At 40.8% G+C, this 23326-nt stretch overlaps 1 long non-coding RNA gene across 1 annotated transcript in view; it reads right to left on the bottom strand.

The window, feature by feature from the left end:
- The window catches only part of LOC125282319 (uncharacterized), a 41523-nt gene that overhangs the window by 17580 nt on the left and 617 nt on the right, over nucleotides 1–23326 (bottom strand). The window contains exons 2-3 of the long non-coding RNA XR_008956762.1: nucleotides 20079–20251; nucleotides 1646–1846 (exon numbers count right to left, since the gene is read on the bottom strand). This is a non-coding gene — a long non-coding RNA (uncharacterized LOC125282319). The remainder of the gene's footprint in view (nucleotides 1–1645; nucleotides 1847–20078; nucleotides 20252–23326) is intronic.

Genomic DNA, 23326 nt, shown 5'->3' with positions numbered 1-23326 from the left:
ATCTTATTAGGAGTGTATCAAATCTATTAGTCTATAATTTATAGAGAAATCAACTTTTGGCTGTTTAATACTTTTATTGACTAGTGTTCCATAGATTTTTAAATTTTTATTTCTGCTCTTTATGTTTTTCTTCCATTTTCTTAGAATTAATTTGATATTATCTAACTCCTTTAGAATAATCATTTTTAGCCTTTCTTTTTCTATATATATACATTTAATGTAATACCTTCTGTCTAAACAATTTTGCCTGCCTCTGCAGGCAATACTAGATTTTTAAAAAATTGTAATTCAGTTCAAAATATTGTCTGTGGATTATTTAGTAATATATAGCTTTACTGTATAACGCTTGATCTGTGGATTATTTAGTAATATATAGCTTTATTTTCAAATATAAGGACATATTCTAGTCATCTTTTATGACTGAATTCCAGTTTAACTACATTGTGGTCAAAGGACTTTCTGAATTATCTAGTACTTTAACATTTGTTGAGATTTTCTTTTTACTCCAGCCTATATAAAATTTTTTACAATACACTTTGATAAATGTTCATGTGAATGTCAAGAGAATCTGTGCATTCATCTATTTTGTTCTGCAGCACTTCATATATATCAATTAGGTAAATATCTTAATAACTTCTACAGATCTTCTATGTGCTTATTGAATTTTTTTCCTGCTTGGACTTAGTTATGAGAAATGTGTGTTAAAATCTTCTTCATTGTGGATTTTTGCACTCCACCTTTTACTTTTGCCACTTTGTTCTGTATATATTTGGAACTTATATTGTTGGATGCACACAATTTTAGAATTATTTAATCTTCTTGGTAGATTGACCTTTTTCATTATGAAATGTTTTTCTTCTATTTATTTCTTTTTTGCTCTCTCTTTATTTCTAGTGATACTTCTTGCCTTAAAATATTCCCTATTTGACATTGGCATAACTACATAAGACTTCTTTTGGATACTGCTGAAATAACATGTTTTTCCATTCTTTAGTTTTTTTAGCACTTTTACTCTTTTCTGTATTTATTTCTAGGAGTATTTTCCTTCTTCTTGAAGACTTCCTTTTAGTATCTATCTACTACTAGTGAATTCTCTTCACTATAATTTTGTGGACATGTCTTTATTTCACCTTTACTTTGAAGGATATTTTCAGTGGGCATAGAATTATATATTTTAAATTATTTTGTTTAAAATGATAATTGCCATTTTAAAAAAAAATTTCTATTAAGAATTCCACTGTCAGTCTTATTTTTAGTCTTTTGGGTTGCAGTTAAGAAATACACCCTTCCGGGGCGCCTGGGTGGCTCAGTCGTTAAGCGTTGGCCTTCGGCTCGGGGCGTGATCCCGGTGTTCTGGGATTGAGCCCCACATCAGGCTCTTCCACTGGGAGCCTGCTTCTTCCTCTCCCACTCCTCCTGCTTGTGTTACCTCTTTCACTGGCTGTCTCTTTCTCTGTCAAATGAATAAATAAAATCTTAAAAAAAAAAAAGAAGAAAGAAATACACCCTTCCTATAACACTAACTTGACTACTAAGATAAGGAAAAACTGAAAAGCGGGAAAAGTTCATAGTGGGGAAAAAAAACAACTATGAGGGGAAGAAACACCACAGAAAATAATTTATTAGACAATTAAGTGACACTTACTTTTGACCAAAGTTTGCAGACTGGCTGGAATTTGATTATTAGCGGTCAGATGAAAACAAGTAATGCTCCACTCCTTGTCAGAATACCTTCCAGAATGTTCTTTAGTAGAAACTGGATGTTACATGAAACTAATTGCCACAAATGAGGTTATAGTTTTAGTAAAATCCAGCATGGATGTAAATTTTGACTCGTACTCCAAACCTAAAATGAAAGCAGAACTATGTTAATAACAGTCATATTTGATGAAAATAATTAATTCACTTATTCATTGATCAATATCATATACCAATGAGGTGACAAAAGTTAATTTTCTTTCATTATAATTCACTTGATATATTTTGTTAAAGATATTTATAATATCAGTCAATAAAAATAAATACCGACTTTCAGGGAAGACGTGATGCAGACGTGGGTATTACATGAGAACATAAACCCTATGAGAGTGTGAACTTTGTGTATCTTGTTCTCTGTGGTATCTCTTGCACTGAGATTAAGGTTTATTTCATAGTGCTCAAAAATATGTGTTGAGGGTGCAGGAATGGGTTACCCAGGTGATGGGGATTAAGACATGCACTGGGGATAAGCACCAGGTGTTGTATGTAAGTGTTGGCTCACTAAATTGTACACCTGAAACTAATATTACACCGTATGTTAACTGGAATTTCAATAAAAATTTAAAAAATATATATGTGTTGAACAAATGGATCAGTTTTTCTCTAAAAGTTGACTTAAAAACATCTTAAGGGTGATGATAAGCAGTATAATCTAGTTGGAGAGGCATCTAACAGAAGTCTGTAAACATCAATCTCTTATTCACTCTAAACACATAGTCCAGATAGTATTTACAAATGAGGCAAATCTTGAATGTCCACTGAGATTGGCTCTGTCACTATTTTTAGGGGATACTGAAGTTACCACGTAGTGTGATCTGAGATGTCTTCAGGCCTAGTTTGCTCTAAAAATTATTAACACCTTTCAATGGTATAAACCACCTCTTGAAACTTTGAACTCTTCATCGTTTGCAGCACTTCTGCCGAGGCTACCAAGCTCTGTATATATTCAGTATGTTTTGATGGTAACAACAGTTTGAAAAGAAAAATATGGAAAATAACTACATATATTTGGGTGAGAAAGATAACTCCAAGTTTAGACATATGAGACAGGCCTACGTTTCTCACCAATAGCATTTCATGATTGTCTACAGTTCCTGCCTGGCTTGAAGTTCCTTAATGTAAAATACTTATTTGGTTAGACAGTAGTGAGGCTCTTGCCTCCAGACTTATTTAGCAACTACCATAACTTTTACTCTCTTAGCATCATATTAGATTCTATGAGTGGTATAAAAAGTGCATAATGCAGTCTGTTTTTATGACGATCACAATTTTGTTTTCTGCAAGGAAAAAATAGAGATATCTGCATTTGCTTGAACATGTATTAGAAATTCTGAAACCTCATATTAGAAGTCTGAAACTTCATAGTGGGATTATATATTTGAGATCTAAATCTTGACTTAACTTTCCTAAAGATATCCATGGTTGGCAAAGCTGGGAAGTTGTGTTATGTAAAACCTTCCTGGTCTACTACTTTTGGGTTAAATTGAGAGTGTTATCACCCATCCTTGGAAAGAGAAAAGTTTCCTCCCCCCCCCCTGAAAAACCAGATTACTTTAACCTTTACAAATGTAAAATAATGCCACCTAAAGGAGCTTCACTGATACAAAACAGAGTTTAGCATGCAGAATCTACTTTCATGTGAAAAACAGAGCAAAGAAACTATAGTCTGAGTCCTTCACCACTACTTCCGTGGAATAATGGAAAGATCACAGGATTTTGAATGAGATAAATCTGGATTTGAGTCATGTTTGTGAATTAGCACAGGTTTCTTAGTTTCTCACCTACAAAATGGCCTTAATAATGTCGCCACAGAGCATTCTTGTGAAGATTAAATAAGAGAATGCATGTGAAAGCTCTCAGCAATTAGATTTTCAGTAAAAATGAAGTCTAGTCTTCTGTTGTTCTTATAGTTGTTTCCACAGAGTTTAACAGAAATTGTCTTTCATTTCATACATTAGCTTTGTCTTTCTATTGGGTTAACATATAATTGAGGAAATGGCCAAGAGTTACGTGGAAAAAAATCACTAACCATCAGGGAAATGCAAATCAAAACCACAATGAGATATTACTTCACATCTGTTAGAATGGCTGTCATCAAAAAGAAAAGAGGTAACAGGGGCGCCTGGGTGGCACAGCGGTTAATCGTCTGCCTTCGGCTCAGGGCGTGATCCCGGCGTGATGGGATCGAGTCCCACATCAGGCTCTTCCGCTATGAGCCTGCTTCTTCCTCTCCCACTCCCCCTGCTTGTGTTCCCTCTCTCGCTGGCTGTCTCTCTCTGTCGAATAAATAAATAAAATCTTAAAAAAAAAAAAAGAAAAGAGGTAACAAGTGTTGGTGAGGATGTGGAGGAAAGGGAAGCCCCCCATACACTGTTGGCAGGAATGTAAATCGGTTCAAACACTATGGGAAACAGTTTAGAGTTTCCTCAAAAAACTAGAAATAGAACTACCATATGATCCAGCAATTCCACTTCTGGCATGCAGCCAAAGGAAATGAAATCTCTATCTTAAAGAGATATTTGCACCCTGTGTTCATAGCATCCTTATTTACAATAACCAAGATATAGAAACATCCTAAGCAATGAGAGATGAATGGATAGAAAAATAGCAAATATACATATATATATTTATAGATTCCATATATATTCCATATAAATAGATGAATGGATAGAAAAATAGCAAATATTCCATATATATGGAATATATATATACATATATATGGAATATATATATATATTCCATATAAATTGATCAATGTGGAATATTATGCAAACATAAAAAGGAAAGAAATCTTGCCATGTATGACAACCTATATGGACTTTGAGGACATTATGCTAAGTAAAATAAATCAGACAGGGAAAAACAAATACTCACATGTGTAATCTGAAAAAGCCAAATTCAGAATCAGAGAATAGAATGGTGGTTGCCACAGGATGGGAAATGGGAAGAGTTGGTCAAGGAGTACAGACTTCTAGTTATAAGATTAATAAATTCTGGGCATCTAATGATGATTACAGTTAGCAACACTGTGTTATACACTTCAAAGTTGCTAAGAGAGTAGATCTTAAGTGTTCTCACCAAAAAAACAAAATGGTAATTATGTGAGATAATGGAGGTGTTAACTAACTTTAGTATAGTAGTCATTTCACAAAATATGTGTTCAAACAATCACCTTGTACATCTTAACCTTATACAATGTTATATGTCAATTATATCTCAATACAGTTGGAAAAAATATCCTTGAGGACAATAATAAGGTCTTAGTCTTCTCCTTAGTACCAGTTTTCAGTCAGTTATAACACTGTGGTCTGGAAATACTACTTACCAGTTTGAGAAATAGACTGGTTCTCTCATTGTTTCATTTATGCCTATCTGCCTATCTATCATCTATCTATCCATCCATCCATCCCAGATCTTCTATACCTGATATGGATACAAGTGACTTCAATATTTCTGTATTTATTGTTAAATTTGGTATTTTATTCCTTACATACTTGAACAAAATTATAGTAAGTGCTATATAAATAGTAGATGCCATTATTATAGCTCACTCAGTAAATACTTCATTTTACAATAATTCATTCAAAAAACTATAGGAGAAAAGATATAAATTTCTTCTGAAAACATGGTTAAAATCAAAACTCAAGTTCTAAGCTGATAAAATTCTTAGTAGTAACAATAAAGCTGACAATACTTACTCAACCAGAAAAGTAGTTGACTTATCCCAATCTTACTCAAAGATTTCTGTTAGGTGACTTTAAATATCTCTTCTCATATACAAAAATGTGTACCTCATTTAACTGAGATAAAGATGCTTTCAATTTCCGTTTATAAAATAATGGCCCTAAAGACTTTAAAACAAATAGTTAACACCAGTATGATTTATGGTGGGGATTTCAACAAAACTCCATCACAGATAAAGGTCAAAGTGATAAACTTATGTTCCTAATGACAGAGAGTTCCAGAAACAGAGGTAAATCCAAGGTCTGTATACATAATCATGGAATGATAATGTGCTAGAGAACACCTGCATTATAACTCTGGCAGAAACCCTGCATCCCAAATGGCTAAGCAGGGAGCAGAGAATGAAAAGATGTTGATCACAACATAGTTACCAACACTCCCTTCACTGCCCCCCCCCCCAACAAAAAAAAAGGAGTAATCCAGATTTATCAGGCAGTCATGGACATTTTTTTTAAAGGAAGTTTTTTGTTTTTAATTTATTTATATTGCATTTTCTTTTAATTTCTGGAAGGATGAATGCACTTACAATAAGTTTTAGCAAACGTATATGATATTTGTAATGAAATGGAAATAAGTAATCTTGACAGAATTGAGAAGTTAAGATTTTTAATCAAAACTTCTAAGTTAGAAATAATACGTCTTGTTTCTGTGATAACATAACCTCTACTTATTCTCATTTTCTTTTCTGTCTTCTTTGTGTAGACCACTCGTTATACACATTGGCATTAGCCAGGTGTGTCTTCTTCCCTTGACTACTTGTTTTTCCCATTCTGTGGATTTAACACTTTAGCCATATGTGTGTGTGTGTGTGTGTGTGTGTGTGTGTGTGTATGTCTATACTTACAGATATAGAATATATCAGAATCCAGTGTCTCTGTAAGGTATCATTCACAATGTTGGATATAATCCCATATTATTAGCTATACAAAGAAACCTTAAAATGTAACTAATACTCAGAATAAAAGGCAATCAATGAACAACTCTATAAATATACTAAAAACCACTAAATTATAGACTTTAAATGATAAATTCTATCATATGAGTAATTTCTCAAACTATTTCAGCAATAACAAGCAATCACTGGGGTTTCTGAGATGATGCATATGTAATTAGCAGACAAGATTTTAAAAGCATTTATAATAACTAGGCTCAGTATGTAAATTAAAATACACACATAATGATTAAACACATAAATCTTAGCAGAGAAACTGAAATGTTCATTGAAGAACCAAATGGAAATTCTAGAAAAAAGTATAGATACATAGATCTTATGTATATGTATACTCCATGTACTTATATCTACATTTATAACTATCTCTAGTAAAGTTTTCAACCATAATCATTCTCTACTTGAGACTTCCGTAATAGACACAAGGGTCCAATGGCCATCTTCACTTTCTCTCATATGCACCTTGAAGTCAACACATTTAAAACTGAGCTTAATATCTTGTCTAAAACTCCACCTTCTGTATACGTCCACAGAAACAGCAGATTCCACCCATCCCATCCAATATGGAAACTGAGATTTACCTTTGATCTCACATTTTTCTTCTCCACTCACATCTAAACAATCACCCAGTGCACACAGAGTTTACTTTCTTAGTTTCCCTTTTCTTTCTTCTGCATCACTACTAGATCTATCATGGGTAATTGGGGGGAAATCTCCTTTGTTCTCTTCTGCCTCTGGTCTTATTTCTTTAAATCCATTCTCTAAACAAAGCATAGTTACAAACTGAAATATAACTATACTACGGTTATGATCAGGTATTTTCAATGACTCTACATATCCTTTGAATTAACTCCAATCTTCCTATATTATGTGCAAAAGAGAAGATACTTCCACATCCCCTTCTTCAACTGGAAGAAAAAGATGGGAAAGGGAAATTTTAACTTTAAATCAACTAGGAATCTTGACTATTTTATGGGACCGGACATTTTAATAATTGACTGAAGGAACTGACTAGAAAAATCATGAGGGAAACTCCATCTGAGTTTCAGCTGGAGAAAAGAGAAATGATTAGCCTCATCAAATGAATATAAAGAATAATAAGAGGAGGATCAGGGTCATGTATACTTTCATTCCAAGGAGGATGGATTTGATACACTAGTTATATGTGCAATTTTTTATACTCGATACAAGCTCTGTACTTCATGTTCAATAAAAAAAGAGAAGAAAAGCTTTATCCTCAGTTTAGAATGCCCTATCTCCTCCTTCTGCCTTACTTGAATAATTACTCTTCATTCTTTAAAACACAAGTGGTGATTTTACTTAGCAATTCCTGATTATTCAAATCTTAGTTTGTATTCTGCATCCTTGTTCCCGTCATACCCCTTGATCTACACATGCCATCATCCTTACAGTATTGGATTTTGACCATGTGTTTTGGTTCTGACTATTCCATGAATTCTTTAAAGTCAGAGAATATGGCCCATTCATCTTTGTGTTTTCAAAACTGCAAACTGGACCTGAAATATTAGGTTATCGATAAATAAACGAAATGATGTTGCAGAGAAGGAGAGACAAACGGAACTATCAACAACAATAGAGAAGTAGGTATGATTATTTTTGAGAGGGGATGAAGAACTCCATCTGGGGAAGTTCATACTGGAATGGCAAAAGATCGTTTTTAAAAATAGAGCTTCCTACAGACCTAATAAGCACTAGTTGAAGTTAAAACAGCACAAAAAGCTAGTTAGCACAATATCATTGGGATGCTTTGAAATTGCACTCTCTTTAGATACAGGAATCTGAACTGGAAAGTCTGGGAGTTACAAAAAATAGAAGGTATGGTCCCTTCACTCCTTAACATCTCTGTAACCATGCACCACCTTTGGGGAATAATCCTCTTCTGAGAAGATCCATCTGATGACTGAGATACAGAGAATACAAGTGATACTCTCAATTGCTTAATAATGAAACTAAGACAAAACAAAAAACCTATCTTCTCTAAGGAAAATAACCCAATGCTTTGTGTGAGAGAATATAGAACTAAGGAATGATTTAGCTATAGAAAATGCAAGTATGATGATTATTTCAGTTCCTCTCAGAAGAAAGGAATGTCTTATGATACCACATACAGAAAACCCAAAAGACTACCAAAAATCTATTGGACTAATAAAAGAATTCAGTAAGATCACAGGATATAAAAATCAATATACAAAAATCCATTACATTTCTATACACAATAAAGCAGCAGAAAGAGAGATTGAGAAAATAATCCCATTTACAATTGCACCAAAAATAATAAAATATCTAGGACTAGGGACCCCTGGGTGACTCAGTCAGTTAAGCGTCTGTCTTTGGCTCAGGTCATGATCCCAGGGTCCTGAGATGGAGGCCCATATCGGGCTTCTTGCTCAGTGAGGAGCCTGCTTCTCCCTCTACCTCTGCGCCTCCCCCTTGTTTGTGCGCTCTCTCTGGCAAATAAATAAGTAAATCTTTAAAAAATATATCTAGGAAAAAAACTTAACCAAAGTGATGAAAGTCTATACTCTGAAAACTAGAAAACATTAATAAAAGATATCAAAGACAACACAAACGGAAAGATATTCCATGCTCATGAATTGGAAGGACAAATATTGTTTAAATGTCCATACTACCCAAAGAAATCTACACATTAAGTGCAAACCCTATCAAAATACCAACAGCATTTTTTACAGAAGTAGAACAAACCAACCTAAAATTTGTATGGAACCACAAAAGACCCTGAATAGCCAAAGCAATCATGAAAAAGAAAAACAAAGAGGAAGTATCACAATCCCAGATTTCAAGTTATACTACGAAATTGTAGTAGTCAAAACAGTATGGTATCAGCATAAAAATAAACACATAGATCAATGGAACAGAATAGAGAGCCCAGAAATAAACCTGTAATTATATGGTCAATTAATCTTTGACAAAGGAGGCAAGAATATGCAAAGGGTAAAAGAGAGTCTCTTCAACAAATGATGTTGGGAAATCTCTATGCAAAAGAATGAAACTGGACCACTTTTTTACTTGGTACACAAAAATAAACTCAAAATGGGTTAAAGACCTAAATGTGAAACCTGAAACATAAAAATTCTAGAAGAAAGCACAAGCAGTGATTTCTCTAACACTGGCCATACAAACATTTTCTAGATATTTCTCCTAAGGCAAGGGAAATAAAAGCAAAAATAAACTATTGGAACTACATCAAAATGAAAAGCAAAGGAAATGACCAACAAAACTAAAAGACAACCTAATGACTGGGAGAAGATATTTACAAATGACATAATCAACAAAGGGCTAGTATCCAAGATATATAAAGAACTGATACAACTCAACACCAAAAAAACAAATTAGCCAATTAAAAATGGGCAGAAGACATGGGAGGTTACTCAAAAAATTAAAAATAGAACTACCATATGATGTAGTAATACAAAAACACCAATTCGGCTAGATATATGTACCCCTATGTTTATTGCAGCATTATTTACAATAGCCAAATATCGTCAAGTGTCCAACACTAGATGAATAAAGAAGTGGGATATATATATACAATGGAATATTACTCAGCCATAGAAAAGAATGAAATCTTGCCATTTGCAACATGAATGGATCTAGAGAGTATAATGCTCAGTGCAATAAGTCAGAGAAAGACAAATACCATATGATTTCACTCATATGTGGAATTTAAGAAACAAAACAAAGGAAAAAAGTAACTAACCAAAACCAGACTCTTAACTACAGGGAACAAACTGATGGTTATCAGAAAGGAGTTGGGTGGGGGGATGGGTGAAATAGGTGACAAGGATTAAGAGTACATTTATCACAATGAGCACTGAGTAATGTATGGAATTGCTGAATCACTATATTGTACACCTGAAACTAATATAACACTGTATGTTAACTATATTGAATTAGAATAAAATAAAAAGTCACTTTCATATTAAAAGAAAGGGGATTTCTTAACATGGGTTTTAACTTTTTTTTTTACTTTATTTTTATTTTTTTAAAAGATTTTATTTATTTGAGAGAGAATGAGAGAGAGAGAAAGAGAGAATATGAGCAGCGGGAGTGGGAGAGGGTGAAGCAGACTCCCTGATGAGCAGAGAGACTGATGCAGGGCTCGATCCTGGGACTCCAGGATCATGACCTGAGCTTAAAGCAGATGCTTAACCAACTGAGCCACCCAGGTGCCCCTTAACTATTTCTTTTGAAAAAACTCTACAAAAAAACCTATTACCTTTTCGCCTAATATAAAAAAGTGAAAAATTACCATGTAAATAAAATTAGGTGCGTATGCTTCTATTTTCTTTTGAAAATATATCCCAGGCTAGAAAATGTTGCTTTAATAATGTTATGACTATCTATCATCTATCTATCTATCTATCATTTTTGTGTATATATGCACCCACATTATAGATCAAGGATTATCCCTTTTTTAAAAATTTTCTTATGCTACCCTTTAGTTACTTATTTTGAACATTAAGATACTAAATTTTGAAGAACTTCTTTTAATGAAAGGTTTCAAGTTTATTAATTTAGTTTTTCTAATAAAAATGAAGAAAACAAGGCATTTTACAGAACTATAATCACTGTTATATAGCCAATGGAAGGGAAAGGGGATAAAAAAAATATGGAATTAACAATGGTTAATTAGTATTTCATGTTAAAGTAAAGGCATTGTTTAAAATAATATTAAATGGCTCAAGCAGCATAAAAATGCTACCAAGTTTGAGTAACAAAATCTAACAGATTGATTAGAGTTGGTTTGGGTCTTCAGAGTTCAACTCTAGAGGCCTTGTCTCTGCCACCTTACTTTTACAATGACATTTTCAGTGCACAGTGATTACTCATTGGGTTTTCCTTTCCCTCTGAATGGTTTATGGCAACAGGAGTCATCGGCCATGAAATTGCAGGAGATCTCCGAATAAATACTATCATTGACTGAAGGGAAACAGCTGCACACATTTGTACAGATTTCTTTAACACCTAATGTAAAACAAGGCATCACACTGGACCTGGTGAGGTGGTTCTCCTCCCCCTCTTCCTCCTCCTTCTTCTTCCCCTCCTCCTTCTTCTTCTAATGGAAATATCCTGATTTAGGTGGGCAAAGGCTGGATATGTTTTCTTAAGTGAAAAGCAATGGAGACATCGTGGAACTGCTGCAAAGATTAAAACCCATTCATATGCACACCCATTTCCTATTCATTAAAGTAAAAAAAAAAAAAGCTATAAATTAACTTACTGAAGAAAACCACAGGCAAGTATATGTATATGCAGATACATATATGCACATATATCTGCATATTTAATTTACCTATTTGAAATCTTTTCCCCCATTTAAATTCAAACAAGTCCCTTAATGAGTCTTCATCTGTCCCTTCATTTGTTCATTTGTCATGAGTCCCCAGAAATGAAAGACTCCATTTTATGAATGAAGATAAAATGTTCCCTGAATAGTGAATCTTTCTTAATAAAAGGAGAATTCAGGTTAAAGCAAGGGGGATAATCAGTTCTTGAGGGCCTTGGGTTATTTTTTCTAAAGTTTTAATTCATTTATATCTTCACTAAAAAGAAAAATGTAAATTATTCTCTGGGTTTCCATTTAGCACACAAGTGAGTTCTAAGATATTATTTGAGGGAATTAACAGCCGAAATTATCCTAAGAGAAAATCAATAGTATTCAGTAATGTGTAATTGCATTTTATTTTAGTGAATGTTAGAATAACGACATATACGTGTTAAACCACAAGCATCTTACGGGCTTTAAAATATGTGGTTAGGGGATTTTCCAGCTGCCACATATCCTGCCAGAGGCTTCGGGTTTTTGGTCTATTCCACAGATTCGGAATGAAGAAACTTGCTCTGCAGAAGTGCCAGGGCTTGCATTCAGATGCTTTCCTTGAAGATTCCTTGAAACTAGTTTCATGGTGTGATGAATAAAGCAGCACTGTCAATGAGATTAAGTCAAGCTGCCCCTAAAAATAACACTGATTGAGCAGTTATTTCATGATTCATCCTTTAGTTTTGTCTTCTTAAAAAATTTGTTATTAACAAGCTAAGTGCTCGTTAATAATAAATAAATGAATAATAATGAATGAATAAATGAAGGAATGGATAGCTCAAATATAATCTTCTCTAAAAAAACTCGGTGACTCTTTCCTAAGAGATTTCCAGAATCATGCACTTCTTGATTTAGTCACACTTTCAGTATGGCTTTTCTAACTTTGCTTTAGTATTATGATCATGTGTTTTATTTCTCTGTGACTTTCTGGCGTGCAAAGATCACATTTTCTGTTTGCCTTTTCATTCTCAACACAAAGTGTGGCATTTTGCATATTAAAGATGATTAGGGAATGTTTGACAAAAGAATTAAGGAATGAAGCAATAGGCTTCCTAAGCTTAGTCTCACTCCATTGACAGTATCAATTAGATCATTACAAACTCAAGCCTTTTATTTCATCCCTTCATGAATGTTGGTAGAGTGCTTAATATAAAGTAAATGCATCCATAGCTACCGATCAGCTTTCCATTGAAGATAACATCCGTGAACATAAATAAGGGAGAGGAGGGGAGAAATCCCCAATGGCACACAAAGCCCCAGGCTAAAGCTCTGGGGGCAGGAGATACGAAGTTACTATGGGCTCCATAAAAAACTAGTTAGGGTGCTGTTGGCTGCTTAACCTTTCTGGTTATCGGTTCCTTCATTTGTATGATGAAGGGATCACCTTAATGATAAAAATTCCCCATAGGTCTAACGTTTTATTTTTGTGATCGATAGCTGTACTGTTCAGGGACAAGCTCTGTAGGCTCCTCATCACATTGCTTGAAGTACAGGCATCAAATCATTCTAATGGGTATCAACAGGGGGAAACCAGACTTCTAAAATGATTCTATGTGCAAAAAGCTGCACAAACAGAGACAATGAGAGGTCAAGTCCTGGTGGTGGTGTGTGGTGGGGAGAGAAAGCTTCAAGAGAAGTGTTACCAAAAAATATGGACACTAAACCTAGGCTTTTCAGGGTGAATTTTGCAGGGACACAGCAGGGGACGTAATGGGAATAGTCATTCCAAATGTCAAAAACAACATGTGCAAAGAATAAAGGTTTGAAGCAGTGGGAACATAAAGGAAATTGAAAGTAGTTTGGTTTTGTTGGAGAATTAATCTGTGTGATGGAGACTGGAGTCGTAGGCAATAGTCAGACCTAAAGGATCTTGGATTCCATGTCTAATGGTGTAGACATTCTTATTTGTGCGGTGATGGACCATTTGGAGGCGTTTTAACAACAGAGCGACATGACCGATCATTGTTTGCAAAGCTCATGAGGGCTGCTGTGTAAAGACTAACTCAAGGAAATAAAAGGAAAAGCAGTGGGTCTCTAAGAGGGAAGTGAGGTGAAACTTCAGGGGAGATGGTGAAGGGGTAAACTGGAACAGGAGCAGTGACCTGGAAAGGGGCGCAGGACGAGAGAGATTTGTGAGGAAGAATCAGCAAATAAGATTTGTTAATAAACTAGATTTGGAATCAGGGAAGAATTACAGGGCAGAGTAGGAGATTCTTTTAGGTCGGGCAACTGAGGGGAGATGATGTCATTAAATGAGATGGGCAACGTAGAAGCAGGAACATGCTGGTGGAAGAAAGATGGCGAATTTGGTTTTAAATATGTTAAATCTGAAGTGCCTTTGGAACATTCAGGAAGGAATAGCCTTTTGCAATTAGTCCAACAGTCCTGCCTTGAAAGTCTAACATCATGCTCTCACCCCTTCCTCATTTCCTACCTTTCTCTGCTTTCCTGCTCTAGCCAACACTACCATCTTTAGATTCCTTGAACATGCAACAGTTTTCTGCCCAGAGCTTTTGCATTTATTATTTACTCTACTTAAAATAATTTCTGAGGGGCACCTGGGTGGCTCAGTCGGTTAAGTATCTGCCTTCAGCTCAGGTCATGAATTTGAGGTCCTGGGATCAAGCCCCACATCAGGCTTCCTGCTCAGCGGGGAGCATGCTTCTTCTTTTCCCTCTGTTTCTCCACCCTGTTGCTCGTGCTTGCTCTCTCTCTCTCAAATAAATAACAAATTATTAAAAAAATAATAATTTCTAAGGTGCCTGGGTGGCTCAGTCTGTTGAGTGTCTGACTCTAGATTTCAGCTCCGGTCATGATCTCAGGATCCTGGGATCCAGTCCCACATAGGGCTCCCAGCTGAGCAGAGAGTCAGCATGAGATTCTTTCTCGCCCTCTGCCGCGGCCCCTCCTCCCCACTCACATGTGTGCTCACTCTCTCTCTCTAAAATTATTTCTCCTAAAATATTTATAGAAATGGTTTATGTTTATTATTATGTCTCAGAATATTTTCTTCTTAGAATCACCTTCTAGTTCTATCTCAGGTTGCTCATTACCCCAGTCATCTTTATCAATTCCTATTTTATTTCCTGCATTGCTTATATGACTATCTAAAATAGTCTTGGTTATTTATGTATTTACTTGCTAATTGGTTGTTCCCCTCTCCCCACCTGACAAAAAAGCTCTGTGGGAACATGGATTGTTATTCGCTGTTTCTACACCCACATCTAGAACAGAGCCTCATATGTACTAAATGCCCTGCCGAAATTTATTCAATGAATGACTGAACCTATGGCCGTAGAATTATGGAGAAAGGATGGGCTGATACTCAGTGGGGAGCACAAGAAGATTTACTGGGGAGTTTCAATTGTCCAAGCCCCTTCTACAGCTCTGGGAGAGCTGCTAGCAATGGGTTCACACAATCAGATTTTGTGTGTGTGTGAAATTCACAAAATAAGATATTTTAACCATGGTAAAAGTACTATCTTTTTTTAACTCTGACCTTTTCTACTCTACCCTCCTCATGTCAGGTGATGTTGAAAAAGGCATATTTGAAATCTGGCTTGAAAAGTTAAGTTGGGATACATTTAGTTTGGTTTTTAAAGGATGATATTATATAGTTCACAAAATAAAAAAACATAAATGCAGAATTACATACAGACAGGGATATTTACTTAGAATGAGAAAAGAAATAATAAATTACAAATTTTAAAAAACTAATACCTTAAACATCACAAAGTCCAGAGAAATAACGTATTTTTATGCTATTTATTTCTGACGTACTTCTGTAACACTTCTTTTCTGATATTTTTGGCTGGGTACTCTTTGACCTCCTCTTCAAATTCCAGTGCTTTGGTGATATAATTTTCTTTCTTTCTTTCTTTCTTTCTTTCTTTCTTTCTTTCTTTCTTTCTTTCTTTCTTTTTCTTCCTTCCTTCCATCCTTCCTTCCTTCCCTCCTCCCTCCCTCTTTCCCTTCCCTTTTTCCTTCCTTTCCCTTTCCCTTGCCCCTTCCCCTTCCCTTTCCTTCCTTCTTTCCTTCCTCCTTCCCTCCCTCCCTTCCTTCTAGACTCCAGCCCAGCTAGAGCACAACGCGAGCCTTGAACTCATGACCCTGAGATCAAGATCTGAGCTGAGATCAAAAATCAGACACTTAACCAACTAAGCCACCTTGATGCCTCAGTATAATTTTCTATACAAATAATAAAAAGAAAATTCTACTTTTCCACTAGCATGGTTGATTTTTTTAAAACATTGGTTGTTTAAAAAAATATTTTTAGCATTACAACTTGTTAATGCAATATCATATATCTTTAAGGATTGTTTTCAAATTTGGGAAAAATCTCAAGTTTCCTTCACACAAGTTGTTACTTTCATACTCACTGACTTCACAGGTTTGTACCCTACAAACACAGGAATTCTGATAAATTCTATTTTGTGTAATTGCCACTAAAAAATAGTGTGCTTATCTGTGCATATACCCAAAAAGAAAGAACTTCTATTACTTGAGAACCAAATTCTCTAATTGCATGTTATTCATTGAACATTAGAAGAATTTTCAGTTATGTACATTTCAAAATTTATTTCTCCTCCATTCTTCATATGCTTCTGGTACTGAGTCACTCGGGGTACATTCACATTTTGATGAAATCTTTGGCCCTGCTGCTCTGTCACGCCATTAGATGAGTCAGTATTTGGGGTTGCCTAGGTGACCTACTAATAACTTAACTATATACCTACACAGCTATACGGACGTAGTTGATATATATACAAGATGGCCTAAGGGAAAGAGGAGATGGACAAGACAGGAATTCTTACATGAATTGTTTAGTAAAGAAGTCAGTAAAAGATTTAGGAAATAAATGGGCAGAGAGGAAGAATTATAACAGGTAAAGGCAAATATCATGGAAGAAAGGCAAGGAAAAATTTCATGTCTATAAATATGTTTAAACAATGTTTATACAGTACTAAACCACTAATCATTATGAACTGATTTTAAAGAATTAAAAATTAAGATAATATAAAATACTGGATTTTAGAATGGAAAGTTTTCATATAAAATTGGAACGAATATACTTGTATTACTTTCCTAAGGCTGTTGTAACAGATTACTGCAAACTGAGTGGGTTAGCCAACAGAAATTGTCTCATATTTCTGGAGGCTAGAAGTCAAGATAAAGATGTTGGCAAGTTTGGTTCCTTCTGAATGTCATGAGGGAAAGAATTGATCCAGGCCTTTCTTTTTGGCTTATAGACAGTTGTTTTCTCCCTAGGTCTTAATTTTTTCTTTTTCCTACGCATGTTTGTCTCTAGGTCTGAATTTTCCCTTTTTAAAAGGACATCATCGTACTGGATTAGGGACAGCCCTAACGATCTCATTTTAACTTGATTGCCTCTGTAAAGACCCCATCTGCAAATAAGGCTATATTCTGAGACATCAGGGGTTAGGACGAGAACATATCTTTTGGAGAGGACACAATTCAACCTGTAACACATTAAATTTAAAATTATATTTAGTGTTACTAAGTAATGAGTGAAACAATATGATGGTAAGCAAATGTCATGATTAAAAAATTGAGCTACCCTATGACCCAGCCATTGCACTACTGGGTCTTTACCCCAAAGATACAGACATAGTGAAGAGAAGGGCCATATGCACCCTAATGTTCATAGCAGCATTGTCCACAATAGCTAAATCGTGGAAGGAGCCGAGATGCCCTTCAACAGATGACTGGATTAAGAAGCTGTGGTCCATATATACAATATAATATTACTCAGCTATCAGAAAGAACGAGTTCTCAACATTTGCTGCAACATGGACGGCACTGGAGGAGATAATGCTAAATGAAATAAGTCAAGCAGAGAAAGACAATTATCATATGATTTCTCTCATCTATGGAACATAAGAAATAGGGTGATCGGTAAGGGAAGAAAGGGATAAAGAAAGGGGGTGTAAGCAGAAGGGGGAATGAAACATGAGAGACTATCGACTATAAAAACAAACTTGAGGACCTCAGAGGGGAGGGGGGTGGGGGAATGGGATAGACCGGTGATGGGTAGTAAGGAGGGCACGTATTGCATGGTGCAGTGGGTGTTATACACAACTAATGAATCATCGAACTTTATATCGGAAACCGGGGATGTACTGTATGGTGACTAACATAATATAATAAAAAATCATTAAAAAAAAAAAAAGACTGGTATCCAAGATCTACAAAGAACTTCTCAAACTCAATACAAGAGAAACAAATAAACAAATCATAAAATGGGCACAAGATATGAACAGACACTTTTCTAATGAGGACATACAAATGGCTAACAGACACATGAAAAAATGTTCAAAATCCTTAGCCATCAGGGAAATTCAAATAGAAACCACACTAAGATACCACCTTATGCCAGTTAGAATGGCAAAAATCAACAAGGCAGGAAACAGCAATTGCTGGAGAGGATGTGGAGAAAGGGGATCCCTCCTACATTGTTGGTGGGAATGCAAGTTGGTACAGCCACTCTGGAAAACAGTGTGGGGTCCCTTAAAACATTAAAAATGGAGCTACCCTATGACCCAGCCATTGCACTACTGGATATTTACCCCAAAGATACAGACGTAGTGAAGAGAAGGGCCATATGCACCCCAATGTTCATAGCAGCATTATCCACAATAGCTAAATCGCGGAAGGAACAAAGATGCCCTTCAACAGATGACTTGATTAAGAAGCTGTGGTCCATATATACAATGGAATATTACTCAGCTATCAGAAAGAACGAGTTCTCAACATTTGCTGCAACATGGACGGCACTGGAGGAGATAATACTAAGTGAAATAAGTCAAGCAGAGAAAGACAATTATCATATGATTTCTCTTATCTATGGAACATTAAGAACTAGGAAGATGGGTAGGGGAAGAAAGGGATAAAGAAAGGGGGGTAATCAGAAGGGGGAGTGAAGCATGGGAGACTATGGACTCAGAGAAACAAACTGAGGGCTTCAGAGGGGAGGGGGGTGGGGGAATGGGATAGACTGGTGATGGGTAGTAAGGAGGGCACATATTGCATGGTGCACTGGGTGTTATACTCAACTAATGAATCATCGAACCTCGCATCAGAAACCAGGGATGTACTGTATGGTGACTAACATAATGTAATAAAAAAACATTAAAAAAAATAAAGTCCTGTAGAAGGAAGCACTCTGTCAAAACAATCAGCCTTTGAAAATTATAGGAACATTATAGCTAGAAAACTGACAGCTATGAAGTTTCTAAGTGAACTTCTAAACTCTAAACCACTTTCCCTTGGTTCCGTGAAAGAAAACATTTTATTTCAAAAATTTACTTGACGCTTATTCTGTTGTTGTTGCTGTTGATGACCGCTCTTCAGTTCCACCTGAAAAAGTATATTTCTCATTTTGATAAACCTAGCACATTAGGCATCGGCACCCACTGCCACCACTGCCTTCAAAGCTTCCACTTCAAGCTTCAGTCTCCTTACCAGCCTGCAAGTCTCTATTTCTTCATTCAGCCTAAACTAATTGTGCCCACAACTCTGTCTCTCATTTTCTGCTTCCCTCCTGGAATTCAGCTACCTCATCCTCAGCTTCCTGGAAGCTAATCAGAAATAAAGTGGGAAAGAGAATTATAAAAAACGAGGGTCCTCTTGGAGATGATCACAGAGCAACTCAGGAATCGTTGCCTGGGTGCTCTTGCTACTACTGTAAAATCTACTTCACAAACAACAACAAAACCAAATGTGCACGCACACAAAAGAAAGGAAGTCACGGGATCCAGAGAGCCCAGGATCTAAGACCAGGAAAGGCTATAGTAACCCACAGGACTGTGGGCCTGAAAACAGCTAACCCAGACTGGAGCAGTCAAGACTGAAGGAGCACTACTCTCAAGATGAAATGATAAAGTTCCTGCTGTGCGTGAAGGTCCAGAGAAGAAATTTACACAGCTGGGGAGTATGGAGATAAAGGAGGAGGTAGAAAAATAAGCATTTTAAAAGAAAAAGAAGCATTTGAGCAAAAGAGCAATTAAGGACATCAAGAAAAACAAAACTTTATGCAAGAAATTGTAGCAAACTCTGCAGCTACAGATACTATTTACAAGGTCATAATAATATAAATGTGAACACGGATCTAACAAAATCATATTACTGAACTGGGAGGCTCCCAGGTCCTATATATATAGGCTTTCCATGAAAGAGTCATTCCAACCCCTCAGGAACACTGGTCCCATTAAAACCACGGGAAAGCACGTGTGTCTCCGCACATACCAGTTTGCTTCTCTTAAAGGCGGTTTCCGATGCTCGTGCAGGTGAAGCAGCGAGAAGGGACGCTATTCACGTGCTCGGTAACCTCAGCAAGCGGCCCTACTGGTTCCACTCGGAGTAGCTGAAGAGTCCGAAGGCAGTGCACCTCGAGGCTGGCTGGTGGAAGCGATCTTATGCTGGAAGAGAGCACATCCGGCATGTGGAGTGTGTATCACAGACCCTACTTCATGTTAACCAGTGGGACCTTGAGGGCGAAGCTGATATCTTGAATTTGGTCGGCCTTATTACCAGAAAGATGTAGCCAAGACGATCATGAATTTAGCCGACTATCACCACCAACTCCGGGCACAAAGCTCAGAGGAGGTCCCTGCCCAGGACGCATCCACCCAGCGGTCCCCTGAGGCTGCCCGCGAGGCTGCGACCCCCGCGGTCCCCTGAAGGCTGCCTGTAAGGCAGCCACCTGTAAGCCTCCCCCCCACTCACTGCCAGTAAGGCGGCCACTGGGAGCTACCCCCCACCCCCTGCCTGCCAGGAAGCTACCGGGAGCTACACCCTCCCACCCTGCACTGCCCGCCAGGAGGCTACCTGGAGCTCCCCCGCCCCGGCGCTGCCCCCGAGCCTGCGACCCAGAGCTCCCCCGGCGCTGCCCTCGAGGCTCCCCAACGCCCCCCCCCCCCCTGCCAGCGAGGCTGCGACCCAGAGCTCGCCCCCGGCGCTTCCCGCGAGGCGGCCACCCGGAGCTCCCCCCAGCGAAGCCAAGCCCCTGAGGCGGCGACCCAGAGTTCCCCCCGGTGCTGCCTACGAGGCTCCCCTCAGCGCTGCCCGTGAGGCGGCCACCCGGAGCTCCCCCGATGCTGCCCCAGAGGCGGCCATCCGGGGCTACCCCCCCCCACCCGCGCAGCCTGCGAGGCGGCCACCCAGAGCTACCCCCTCCCACCCCGTGCTGCCCGCCAGGAGGCTACCCGGAGCTACCCCCTCCCACCCCGTGCTGCCCGCCAGGAGGCTACCCGAAGCTTACCACCGGCGCAGCCCACGAGGCAGCCACCCGGAGCTCTCCACCCTCCCCCTGCGCAGCTTTCCAGGAGGCTACCCGGAGCTCCCCCAGCCCCGATACTGCCAACGAGGCGGCCACCCGGAGCACCCCCCCCCCCCCCCCCCCCCCGCGCAGCCTGCCAGGCGGCTACCCGGAGCTCCCCCCACCCCCGCTGCCCGCGAGGCGGCGACCGGAAGCTCCCCCCAGCGAAGCCCGCGAGGCGGCGACCCGAAGCTCCCCCCAGCGAAGCCCGCCAGGCGGCGACCCGAAGCTCCCCCTAGCGAAGCCCGCAAAGAGGCGACCCGGAGTTCCCCCCCGGTGCTGCCTGCGAGGCTCCCCTCAGCGCTGCCCGCGAGGCAGCCACCCAGAGCTACCCCCTCCCACCCCGCGCTGCCCGCCAGGAGGCTACCCGGAGCTACCCCCTCCCACCCCTTGCTGCCCGCCAGGAGGCTACTGGAAGCTTACCGCCGGCGCAGCCCACGAGGCGGCCACCCGGACCTCTCCCCCCTCCCCCCGCGCAGCCTGCCAGGAGGCTACCCGGAGCTCCCCCCGCCCCAGCGCTGCCCGCGAGGGGGCGACCCGAAGCTCCCCCCAGCGAAGCCCGCGAAGAGGCAACCCGGAGTTCCGCCCCGGTGCTGCCTGCGAGGCTCCCCTCAGCGCTGCCCGGGAGGCGGCCACCCGGGGCTACTCCCCCCACCCGCGCTGACCGCGAGGCAGCCACCCGGAGCTACCCCCTCTCACTCCACGCTGCCCGCCAGGAGGCTACCGGGAGCTACCCCCTCCCACCCCGTGCTGCCGGCCAGGAGGCTACCCGGAGCTTACCGCTGGCGCAGCCCATGAGGCAGCCACCCGGAGCCCTACCCCCCTCCCCTCCCCCCCCCCCCCAGCGCGCAGCCTGCCAGGAGGCTACCCGGAGCTCCCCCCGCCCCGGGGCTGCCTGCGAGGCTGCGACCCGAAGCTCCCCGAAGCCCGCGAAGAGGCGACCCGGAGTTCCCCCCCCGCCCCCCCCCCCCGTGCTGCCTACGAGGCTCCCCTCAGCGCTGCCCGGGAGGCGGCGACCCAGAGCTCCCCCCTGGCGCTGCCCGAGAGGCGGCCACCCGAGGCTACCCCCCCCCCACCTGCGCTGCCCACCAGGAGGCTACCCGGAGCTACCCCCCTCCCACCCCGTGCTGCCCGCCAGGAGGCTACCCGAAGCTTACAGCTGGCGCAGCCCACGAGGCGGCCACCCGGAGCTCTCCCCCCTCCCCCCTCCCCCCCCTCACAGCCCGCCAGGAGGCTACCCGGAGCTACCCCCAGCGCAGCCCAAGAGGCGGCCACCCGGAGCTCCCTCCCCCCCCCCCCCCCCCCCCCCCCCCCCGCAGCCTGCCAGGAGGCTAATGGGAGCTCCCCCAGGCGCAACCCCGCCAGGAGGCTACCCGGAGCTCCCCCTGCCCCGGCGCTGCCCGCAAGTCGGCGACCCTAAGCTCCCCCCAGCGAAGCCCGCAAGGCGGCGACCCGGAGTTCCCCCCGGTGCGGCCTGCGAGGCTCCCTTCAGAGCTGCCCGGGAGGCGGCAACCCGGAGCTACCCCCCCCCCCCACCCGTGCTGCCCGCGAGGCGGCCTCCCGGAGCTACCCCCTCCCACCCCGTGCTGCAGGCTACCCGGAGCTTACCGCTGGCGCAGCCCACAAGGCGGCCACCCGGAGCTCCTCCCCGGGGCAGCCCACGAGGCGGCCACCCGGAGCTCTCTCCCCTCCCCCCCCCCCCCCCCCCCCCCCCCCCGCAGCCCGCCAGGAGGCTACCCCGAGCTCCTCCCTGCACAGCCTGGGAGGCGGCTACCCGGAACTCCCCCCTGTGCAGCCCTCCAGGAGGCTACCCGGAGCTCCCCCCTGCACAGCCTGGGAGGCGGCTACCCGGAACTCCCCCCTGCGCAGCCCGCCAGGAGGCTACCGGGAGCTCCCCCGTAGCACAGCCCGCAAGGCGGCCACCTGGAGCTACCCTGCAGCAGCCCTGGAGGCAGCGACCCAGAGGTCCACCAACGCTACCCAGGACCCGGTTACCAGGTCATAAAAGCACTTCAGGCCCGGGAGCAGGAGCTAGGCAATGATAAAGTGGAAGACCTTGCTGCTACTCTATTCATCTAATTCCCGCTTCTTCAGGCAGAAGCTGGGGAAAGAATGGTGTGGGTAGTTCTCAGTCCCTGTCCCCAGGTAAATGTTTACAAACACTGATCTAAAGAGT

This window comes from Ursus arctos, unplaced genomic scaffold (assembly GCF_023065955.2).
Source record: "Ursus arctos isolate Adak ecotype North America unplaced genomic scaffold, UrsArc2.0 scaffold_32, whole genome shotgun sequence".
Taxonomy (NCBI): Eukaryota; Metazoa; Chordata; class Mammalia; order Carnivora; family Ursidae; genus Ursus; species Ursus arctos.
Note: the sequence above shows the minus strand (reverse complement) of the source record. Positions and strands in the feature narration are given on the sequence as shown.